The sequence below is a fragment of the Herpailurus yagouaroundi genome, unplaced genomic scaffold (assembly GCF_014898765.1).
Source record: "Herpailurus yagouaroundi ecotype Mexico unplaced genomic scaffold, PumYag 141, whole genome shotgun sequence".
Taxonomy (NCBI): domain Eukaryota; kingdom Metazoa; phylum Chordata; class Mammalia; order Carnivora; family Felidae; genus Herpailurus; species Herpailurus yagouaroundi.
Window position 1 is genome coordinate 34,328,285 of NW_024412396.1, and position 8,073 is coordinate 34,336,357.

Sequence of the window (8,073 nt, forward strand, 5' to 3'; positions counted from 1 at the left end):
TCAGTGCCTGTGGCCCCTAGTGCATCATCCTATCCCTGGGAAAAGAAGCTGAACGGAAGATTTAAATACTGGCTTCAAGTTCCAGCTCTACCTTGGGCAAATCACTGAAACTCAGCTGCCTTGTTGCAAGATGGAGGTAACAATGCTCATTCTGTTTTCTTCAAAGGGTGGACAAGAGACAAAACATGATAACAGACATGAAAACAGTTTGAAGAAAAAGTTTTAAGTATCATTCAATTTAAGATATTAGTGTGATATTGACATACGATCCCCTCAAACTACCGAAATGTGAGCAATTTGAAACATCCATAGTGTCTTTTTTCCCTGTAGATATTTCCATGGAGCTTCCTCCTTCGGCTTCTCACATAGACAAAGTGACCTGGGAATTGCCTGATGGTTGCAGAATCCTATCCTAATCCATCTTGGTCAACAAGCTCTTCTCCATCCATCATACAATTCTCTTCCATGACCCGATTTGACATGGAGAAAGTAAACCCGATTTTACTGGAGAAAGTAATCCCCAGGTAGACATTTCAAGGAATAAACATAATATCTCACATTTCAAGCTGAAACTTGATTCAGATACTTTTCTTACAATCACCCGTAAACACAATATGGGAAAAACAGGATTGACCACACATCTTAATTATAGAATGAGTTTTCATTCTACAGAGATTAAACCCAGCTTCCTTATGTAAGGAAAAAAAAATTCAACGAACAAAAAATTCAATTCCATACACAACTTTTCAGGCAAATATCTGCTAAATAAAGAATAAGTACACCTTTGGTTCAAAAGTGGAAATTTTCTATAACAGGTAAGCCTATCTTCCCAATTTGGTTCTATCTATGCATTAACCCATTTCTGTAATAGCAAATTATGATATTAAAAAGTCTAGCAAGAAACATCAGAATATAAGATAAGGAGCCTCCTACGAAAACAAAGACAAATCCACGTTTCCCTAATTGGCTCTGTTGCCGTAGCTACCTTAGACTTGGTGAGTCTTGGGAATTTTGTGAATAAACACAATCAATATCAAGTCAGCTGTATAAGTGCTTGGTTCATTATTATGACAAACCCAACAGCTCTACCTTAGGCATATGTGTAAGTCAGATCACTCTTAAATCACTACTGTGTGTAAAAGCAGCAATGCTGTGCTACTGTGAAATCTAACCCCGGTTCTGAGTTTCTTTCAATAGATGCTACAGAGGGTTTCTGCCGGCAAGTGAGCAGAAATCAGTCAATGACTTTAAATAAGCTTGGCTTCAATAATACTCCTTAGAGTCCAACAGCATCATGTGTGATCAAGGAAATACACTAAAAAGAAGGGGAGGCAGGCAAATTCTCACCACACATGTTGCTTCCTAGAGAAGTCCTTCAGAGCTCTATGGATGGTTTTGTGAACCACTCCTGCTCCCCCTTAAGTTTGGAACTAAAACTTCCAGAGAAAGAATGCAGACACTTTAAAGCATCCTGTCTTCTCTCCTCTGCACAGAAATTAGGTGCTAAGATCCCGGCAGGTCCTTGGGCTCGGCTCGGGAAGGCAAAGATTTCTCATCTTTGAGAACTCCAAACTCTTGAGAGTCCTATATTTTGTTCACCCCGGCTACCTTCAGCCAGCTCACCAGCCATGGCTTACATATTTGGACTCTACACAGGTCGGGCTCTGTCCGTGACCAGGAGGCACAGTTGATATCTAGGCACCTCCAGGCAACACCTCCCAGCCATTCCGTGGTCTCAGGCAGAGCCTGACCTCCTCCGTGTCTATCCCACAAGCCCTCTTTCCAATTAAGCGACCTTTCCAAGCAGCATCCTCCTGCCGTGTCCTGGAGGACCGGTCAGGGTCTGCGCAAGGAGGTTCCGTGACATTTCTGCACTAAACACTCAACTGTTGGTCTTCTGCAAAGTAGCAGAACACATTTCAGTGGCCACCGCAGCCCCCTTTCGCTCCTCGGCTGCTGGACACTGATTGGCATCGGGGACACAGCGATCGATGCTCTCTGAAAGAAGCCGATCAGAGTCTTCAGGAACTTCTCTACCACCGCCGAGAGACTGGGAGGGGAGGGAGAGAAGAAAGAAAAGCCCACACAAAAGCAGCCAGCCCTGCAAGCCCCGCCAGCACAAAGGCCCGCGCGCTGGTGCGGAGCCGGGAGGCTGGGCTGGAGCGAGGAGTGCGGCGAGTCCTCCGAGGCCTGCGCGCCGCGCCCAGCGCGCCCCGAGCTGCCCCCCGCGCACCCCGCGTCGGGGCACAGCGTTCCGGTGGGGGCTCTGGGCGCACGCCTGGAGCGCCCCGGGCTGCCGCGCTCCCCGGACCGCAGCGCTCCCGGGGCGACCCCGCGCCGCCCCGGGCTCCGGCTCCGTCTCTGCGCGGAGCCCCGTCTGCAGGCGCTGCCGCCCGAGCGGCAGGAGCCGGGCCCGTGCTCACCTGTGCGCCTTCAGCCGAGCAGCGCGCGGAGGAGAGCGGCGGCGCCCGCGCTGGGCATCCCCGGCGCGGCCCCTGCAGCTGCGGCGGCTCCCTCAGCCGTCTGGGACGCCAGGAGGAGGACGCTTCGCTTTGTTGCTTATTCATGAGGCCGCGACGAGGGCTGGGGATTGGGCGGCGGGGAGATGTGCTCGCCCCGCCTCCGCTGGCACCGACACCCTATGCCGACGCCTCACGCCCCTAGGCGCGCACGTCCCGGCCTCGGCTTTCGCGGCCCGAGCCCAGTGGCCGGGCTGGGTCCCGCTCTGGTCCGGGCTCCTGGGACCCCTCCGGAGACCCCCCACCCCCCACCCAGTCCTGCTGTCCCTCTTCGAAGCCTGGCCTTCTGTGGCAGCAGTTCCTCGGTGCCTTCGGCCAGGGCACTGTTTTCGCTGGAAGAGCCGAATTTCTCTGGCCCTTGGAGAGGGCAAAGGGTGCACGTCGGGGGCTGCAGGCTGCAGGATATTCCTGGTGTGAACTGTGCGGCTTAGGAGTGCCTCTAAGTAGGCTCTTGTAAAGTAGTCCCAAACAAAGTGTTCCCTTCTCAGAGAAGTTAACAAGCGCCGACTAAGAAGTATGCTTTATTGAGCCCTTAGTCCTGCCGAGATCAATGCTAGGTGCTTCACTCAGTACCTGCTCCATCTATTCAGTAACCCTGAAAGAAATAATGATAATCCCCATTTAACAGGGAAGAAAGCCGAGGCTGAAGGTAAGTTGCCAAAGGTCTTGTGGCCACCAGGAATTCATGACCTCCATCCTTGAATCTGTCAACGACTCAGTTTACTTCCGTTAACCCTCATTAGGGGTAAAAAAAGAGAGGTCAGGAATCCAAAGGCCTTTTCTAGAACAACCCCCACAGAACCTGACATTTGCAAAAACACTTTTCACATACGTTATCTCTTGTATTTATTAATTCCCTTCTTTATAATAGTGGTCTTAGTCCTGTTTTTTACTATTTGTAAACACCTTCAAGACAGAGCAAGGTCTTGTTTACCTTTGACCCCACACACCTAACACAATAGTCAAATATGCACTGTTACCTTACCCATTCCACCTCTCTCTAGAAGAGATTATCTTTGCATTTCCAGAAGAGTTGTCAACAGTTGTTGAATGTAATGTAATGCAATGTAATTGAGTTGAATTGAATTGAATATATAAGATCTGGTTTTTTATGTATATTCAGTGTGATACAATATAACACATTATACTGTGACCAGTCCTTCTACCTGAATTCAATACCCACCAGGTGGATAAGCCATACCCAGCCTGACCAAGTTGTGTTCCAACATTCTGTTTTCATTTCAGTTGTTTGAAATGTGTACCACATCTCATAAAAACGATGTTACATAGTATGGTGAGATTCCCAACTAGACCACAAAATTGGGTCTACTTGACCCAAATGCATATAAAGAATAGTACTAATAAATAACAACCTGATCAGTCAGGTTGGACCAGAGGACCAACAGAACAGAAGACAACAGAAGAAAGGGATTCCAGCTCCCCAGGCATCTAGGGCCAGCCTTATACACATACGTGAAATAGTCAAACGTTCTTAGACTTCTTCCTGCCTTCTGCTCTGCATCCCTAACATCCTAATGTTCTCCTTTGAGACCAATAATACTCTTAGTCCCAACTACAAAGCTCCACTCCCCAGATCTGCCTTACACTCAAAGTTTTCCCTTCTCTAAAATCACCCTTCTCCCGTAGTAGAATTCTTATTTCTACTTTTCCTTTTCCTCAATATAATCATTCAGCTATATGGTAAAAGTGATCTTATTGGAACTCATTTATACTAGTCCTTTACCCTTTCCCCAATGGTGTATATTGCTTTAAACAACTCTAATTAATGCAATTTGTCCCAACAGCTGCTGTTGGTACATGGCAATGATAATAAGACCCACTCTTCCACCCCAGCACACACACGAATTGTAAATCAGGGAAGGTTGTACTCTAAAAGTCAAATCAATAAATCCACTCATAATGAATGTTATTAGCCTTTTATGAGTAAAGAAAGAAATGGTATGTGTGTGTTAAGAAAATTTGGGAACACCCAAAACTCCAATCAAAGTAATAAGAAAGGAAGCTCAGGAATGAAGTTTTGGGGTTCCCCAATTTAGTAAATAAAAATAGAGAATGTCTGCTCAGTTTGGGAACATATTTATACTAAAAAATATTATTTGCCTGAAATTCAAGTTTAACTGAGCATTCTGTATTTTATCTGATAAATTTTGCAGTATTAGATGATTACTTGGTCCTGGTTGGTAAAAATCTTTGTGTCAGAAAGGAAGGAATTGATCGCATGTAGCAAACAACTGGATAACCAACCCCAGGCATGGACAATGTCCATTCACATCCCATCCAGAAAAGAGAGTCTTGGCAATGCAGACTCGAGCATTATGGTGTCTCTGGTGAGGCTGTCACCAAATTGGGTAGAAATGTTTCACAGTATATTAACGAATTCTCTTTACTCTGATTCCCAAGTACCAATTAACTATCTGACAGCTTGATTTCCATGTACAATGCCCACAAGGCACTGCTGAAATAAATATATGTGAGCTGGATTATATGTGTTTGTAACAAATCCACTTTCAATGCCCACAAAAATTGGGTTTCTGGTCTTGCAGAATAGAAAAGGAGACCCCAGGTGGGACTGACGTCAACGAGATAAGTACCACTTAAGGCTCTCATAAGGGCTCTTGAAACCCAGCTGGCAGGACTTCCCCAGACTGCACCACTGCTTCCTGAGGATGTTTTCAGTCTTAGTTTGTTTGAAATTGCATTTGAAATTACACCAGTGACAAGCATTTGAGGCAATAGGACAAAATGAAATGAAAGAAGCATCTGAGGAAAAATCTTCCTGGAAGGCTGAGTTTACCTGGAACCCCCTTAAAACTATTCCCGTCTTTCTCTGTGACTTTCTCTCCCTTTATTTTTGAACTCCCCGAAACTCCTTTCTTGGATGTTTTGTTCTTATAGGTTGCCAAGGCACCCAACAAAGAGGTCCAGCCATGGAAGGAGAAGGACAGGAGCTGCTATGCAAAGTAGGAGTCATTTGCAAATTGGACATTTAAGTCTACAGAAGATAAAGATAGTCTTTCCTTTCTGACCTTCCTAAAAGTTTATAAACACAAGTTTTCCAGCATCTCCCACCCAATGTTCTCTGTTCAGGCTACTCTCTGACCCTAATTGTGTTGAGGACTTCCTGGTTGCTTTTAATTTCTTAGGCTGAAATTCCCAGGAGTAGACTTGGGTATAAAATAGTATTGCTAAGAATACTCTACTTACCCTGGGTATTCAATAAATATTTGATGGTTATAGTGATGATGATGTAAATAATGGTAATGATGTTAGAATCTGTTTTATTAATTCTGATAGATGTTTTTATTGCCTCCAAAATCCTCAGAACACTTGACATGACCTACTTCAGTGCTAATGAGCTTAGATTTTTAACTCCTACTAAATTATGTCTTTAGTATGCAGTTTATTAGAAAGACTGGTAAGTAGACTAAATCCAATAAGAAAATGGTTGTCCTTAAAGCAAGCTTTGGAACAGCTGTCGTTGCTTTTAACTGTTAACAGCCCACTATATTTATCTATTTTTATTACTTACGTCTTATTTTGCAAACACCCAGATGAATCCTCTTGCCTCTCGACTCTCCCCAAGAAACGTTTTCATTATAGAAGCAGGATATTACATGCTTTACAATCCCTTCTTTTTCAAATCTTTTATTTTCTACATTCTCTTATTAAGTGTTAGAGTTCTTTAGGCCCTGAACTTTCTGATTCAATTCTAACAAATGAAATTTTGTCTGTTGCCTTGAAAAAACATGATGAGAGAGGAAAGGACTACTAATGCAGGTACAAAAACAAAATTGCTAACAGCACAGCCATTTAAACAGCAACTTTTTAGATAAAGTCAAGGGTGAAAACATTTACAAAAAAGAAATCTCATCCCTTTTTTTTTTGCAGTCATAAATAATATCCTTATGAGACTGTAAAAATTATTTGAAAGAGATTTGAACGTCAGAGGTCTAATATCTTCTATGGAATATATCCTTTAATCCTAAATGAATTGGCCATTGTGAATAACTGTATTCAAAGTGACATTTATAACTCTTGAAAAACTTATGGATTGCCTTTCACTATGTCAGACAAAAGAATCATCTCCATCCTTGTCTCTTTTTTTGTATGCCTAATGGTAAAGAAATCGATGATTTTAATAGATTCCTTATCTTAAATAATGGGCATGAGATATTTATTATCGACTTAATGGTATACATTATCTACTGCCTATGTTGCAAAGAAAGATTGTTTACTCTTCTCTGCATCTAGTAAGGATAGAATTAAAGAAAATGGCTTTACTAGAAATGGCAAAGCCCAGGCCCAAAGAAGCATTCTTATCAGAGAAAGTTCTTAGAGACTGGAAAAGCTTAGTGAAAGAGGTTGTATATTCTCTGTTGTTCTAGGTTTCTCTTTTTTTTTTTCTTTCTCTCTTTCTATTTTTTTTTTTTTTTTTTTTTTTTTAGAGAGAGAGCAAGCACACACGAGTGGGAGAGAAGGGCTGGGGGTGGGCGTAGAGAATCTTAAGAAGGCTCCACACTCAGCATGGAGGGCGACACAGGATCCCATGACCCTGGGATTATGACCTGAGCCAAAATCAACAGTCAGACACTCGACCTACTGAGCCACCCCATGTTCTAGGTTTTTAATTTTTTTTTTAATGTTGATTTATTTTTGAGACAGAGAGAGACAGAGCATGAATGGGGGAGGGTCAGAGAGAGAGGGAGACACAGAATCTGAAGCAGGCTCCAGGCTCTGAGCTGTCAGCACAGAGCCCGAAGCGGGGCTCAAACTCACGGACCGTGAAATCATGACCTGAGCCGAAGTCGGACGCTCAACCGACTGAGCCACCCAGGCGCCCCTGTTCTAGGTGTTTAAAAAGGTTTAATTTCATTCTAGCTAGGGTTTCTCTTGGACCACCATTTGCTCACTCAACGAAGAAATTACGGGAATAGTTGTAAATGTGGGGAAACTACCAAATATATTTACCGCGGCTAACTGCACTATTGCTTATTATCTGCCTTCCAACAAATGTTGCTTATTTTACTTTTTGAAAATATGCTGCAGGTATTAACATCACACTCAAAATACACAAAAGTAAGTTCAATCTGCAGCACCTGGCAGCAAAAGCAGAGAACAGGATACTCTCAATAGAGTACCAATGCCATTACAACGAAGATATACTTGAGGCTCAAATCCAGAATAATACCAACAATCTGAACAACAGTTTACCAGAGTTTTCATATGGCATGGACATCGTTGCCAAAAAAAGAAGAAGAAAAAAAGACTTTCCTTCACCGTAGCACTCATCCTCCTGCTAAATTCCCTGTCTCTGTACATTTTGGCTGATTCTTCTGGCCAAACTGTCTTAGATGACAACAGAATTGAGTTTGTGTTTCATAGTCATTAAGTAATGAGCAGTGAATCCTTTAATGTGGGCTATGCCTTTATTTTGGCACAGAGTTTAGTTCCATGATTAATCAGTCAACACGTGTTTTTGTTTTGTGGAAAGTATGTGGTATAGGTGGAGATACATAATTGAACTCAACTCTTT

General features: G+C 43.3%; 1 protein-coding gene across 2 annotated transcripts in view; it reads right to left on the reverse strand.

Annotated features, from left to right (window-relative positions):
- Positions 1–2,563, reverse strand: part of ARMH4 (armadillo like helical domain containing 4) — a 128,548-nt gene extending 125,985 nt beyond the window's left edge. The window contains exon 1 of one of the 2 annotated variants that reach the window (XM_040477259.1): positions 2,424–2,549. The gene's annotated coding sequence lies outside the window, so the exon portion shown is untranslated. Of the gene's footprint in view, positions 1–2,423 lie in introns of both variants that reach the window. The other variant, XM_040477260.1, reaches the window with a different exon arrangement.
- Between the last annotated feature and the right edge of the window lie 5,510 nt (positions 2,564–8,073).